We start from the raw sequence: 3322 nt of genomic DNA, 5'->3' as shown, positions 1-3322 counted from the left end.
AACACTATCCCTTATCTTACCAAAATGCTTGTGTTAAGCAAGATTGACTATGCTTTGATAATTTATGGCAATAGCTGCAAATATAATATCAACATCCTTAAACCGGTCTATCACCAAGCCGTCAGAGCAAGTTGTTATGCTTTTAGGACGACGCCCATAAATAATATTAAAATGGAAACTGGTCTCCCAACTTTAGAAAGTAGACTTTATGAGTTAAAAGCCAAAGTAGTCCCGAAGCTTCTTAATTCAAACAAATCCATTCTCGGTGATGACGTAAGAAAGATTATTATCGCGAAGAAAATTCCAAAGTCACCATTTGCAATTGGCCATTGTTTGTGCATCGCAAAGGAATTGAACATTCCCTTAAAAATTCTCCGCTCTTTTGGTGTTAAACCTCCTTGGATTTTGAAAGACTGCTCTTTTGACATCTCACTGTCTATGCACAAGAAAGAAGATACTCCAAATTACTTCTTCAGGAATCTAATAGCTGAAAAAACCCAAGTATTGGACAGTACTGGTTGGAATCTTTTGTACACAGACGGCTCAAAATCTTCTGGTCTGCCTCCTGCTTGTGCGGTGGTAGATGCTACAGGACGGGTTCTTCTCAACCACATATTTCACGAAAGTACCTCAACTTTCATAACCGAAGCCACACCTATCCTTCACGCTGCCAACCTTGCCCATAAAAACAAACTCTAAACCGTCATTGTTACCAACAGTTTGTCTGTATTACAAGCTACTCGGAACCCTTCGACTTCGAGATGGAGCACCATCAACAAATTAAGGAATATAATTACTACACCCGACGGAAAACTTAAAATGTTACGGGTACCAAGTCACATCGGTTTACTGAGAAATGAGCAGGCTGATCGAGCGGCAAAGTATGCTGCTTCTGCTCCTCTAAATATGGATGATGTCATGGAAAAGTTGGATCTTCAAAGATACATTGGAAGAAAAGTCAAAGAGAAAATTGCGGAAGAAAATTTAAAATACCATCATCGACACTACTCTTGCATTAACCCTCAATTAACTCCACCTATATATCCAACAAATGTTGAGAAAACCAAGATCCAAACATTCTCGAGAATTCGCCTTGGTCATACAATTGCAACTCACCAATGGATCCTGAAGAAGTCTTCTTCCCCAATCTGCTGTTGTGGACAAACTCTTACTATAAAGCACATTCTCTACGACTGCCTCAACTTTTCCTTGGCTAGAAGTATTGCATTTGGAACGATTAACCCTTTGAACATTCTACAATCAGCTTCAGAACAGAATATCAATTCTATATATTACTTTTTTAATACTACTAAGCTCATTATCTAATGTACATTTACTTAAATTAGAGTCGATAGCCTTTGTTGCTAGTGCTCAATGTCTCTTTTTTTAGTCTAAGAGTTCAATTCATTAGTCTAAAATTAAAATAATAATAATAAAGAATAATATTTCTATTATATGCATAAATACATTCAACGAGAGTGAAGGTACCAATACCTGTTCCCAGAAAAACGAACAAGAGTTTGCTTCGTCACAAGTTCGTATATGATCGTTGTCGGATACCTACAAGTTGGTTGCAGGAAAATGTCAGGGAATCGTCAATTCTTTCCCTAAAGAAGTCATGTAACGTAAGTCCTAGAAATAACTAGATAAAAGACAAATCGATCATGGCAGAGATCTGACAAAGTTTCTCCCGTCCGTCACAGATGAATGTCATTTTAGCAAACGAGAGATTTACGTTCACTATGCAAAGAAACTATACGGCTGTCATTTTCCGCTAAGTGCGAGCGAAGCAAATCCAGCAAAATTATTTTGTTCGTAAAAGAACACCGTGTTTCCACAGAATAACAATCTTGCATACTTGCCAATAAGAGACGAAAAGACAAATCTTAAGTTCGCTTGGACAGAAAAAATTGTCGCCACCGCGAAGCAAATTCTGGGCAAAAACCTCCTGATCACGATGGCTCCGAACCTACAGAACCTACAATGTTTATAAATATATTGAATACGTGTTTAAGAAAAAAAAATATTCCCGAGCAAGAGGAAACGTCAAGCGCTCGTTCCGCCCTATAAGTTGACGAAATCGCCACAAGAACTATTAGCTTATCGCTCTATTTGACTATTGGACAAGTTTAACAATTGTTAATTCGCAATGACATGAAATAAGGGCTTCAGAACTTTAACTGCCGGTCAAATTACCACCTTGGATTCAATAGAATGAGAAGTTTAATCAAAATATTGTCGCCACTTTAATAGGTATACAAAGAAACCGTTGAAGGTGAGGAAACGAAATATGTTGCCTAGTAATAATACTGGATATCAAAACTGCCTTCAAGCAAGAGGGGAAAGAATACCTTACTAATATCTTGACTAACTTCTTTATTAACAGAAAATTTGGTTATGAAACAGAAACAGCGTGCGGAGGAAGAATGCTTCGTGGAAGAACATTTCAGAGCTCTAGGCTCCTCCCAGATAGAATCTCAAACGTGACCGCTGCTGACAGTGTAGCAGTAATAAACATAGCAAAGAAATTACAAGAAATCAGTGCTTTAACAAATATAAAATCGTTAACAGAAAACGGGCTGCGTGTTAATGGTCTCAAGGAAGAAGCGCAAGTGGCCATAAAACACCTGGGAATAACGGTTGGCTGTAAAATAGCATATACACGTAGACTGTGATACAGCTGTAGGAAATCTGTAGAGCTAAAACTACTGACGTCACCATTTAACATGGCAGGCTCTAGATAAAGCCTCAAAACTTGAGTGTATATATATATATATCCTGCAAATTGCATCCATAAACCCTAGGTAGAAAATAAGTAGGTTAGTGAGGCTAAAAATCACATTTTAATTTCCTTTGTTTTACAAAAAAATTATATGTTTTCTACTGTCTGACTTATGTCAATCCACTAGACTTGTTAAGTTAAGGAAAAAAACACCTGTTAGGATATATATTAATTGAAGTGATTTCTTATTTTCTGCTCATAGTTGGTTTATAATTATCTTAGTCAGCAATCGTGGAAACGAACACGATATACTATTTCATCATCTAATGAAATATTTTTACAAGGTTCCTTCCGTGGGAACTCCTGTATACCTGTGTCGCTACTGTCTCTTTTTACCAAGAATTTTATGTAGGGCCAACGATCGGGACAGTTATGTTTCGTTTTACAGTATGTTTAAAGATTTGTAAATATATATATGTTTAAGTATTCACAGTATTTGTGTATGTGTAGGTGTGTGTGTCTGTGTGTGTAGGTTTTAATATGTATTGTTAAATATGTATTTTATTTAAAATGGAGGTAAGTTGCTGTAACAGCTAAGCA

Source organism: Glossina fuscipes, unplaced genomic scaffold, assembly GCF_014805625.2.
Source record: "Glossina fuscipes isolate IAEA_lab_2018 unplaced genomic scaffold, Yale_Gfus_2 61535, whole genome shotgun sequence".
NCBI classification, from domain to species: Eukaryota; Metazoa; Arthropoda; class Insecta; order Diptera; family Glossinidae; genus Glossina; species Glossina fuscipes.
The sequence above is the reverse complement of the archived record's forward strand: the minus strand, read 5'-3'. Positions refer to the sequence as shown.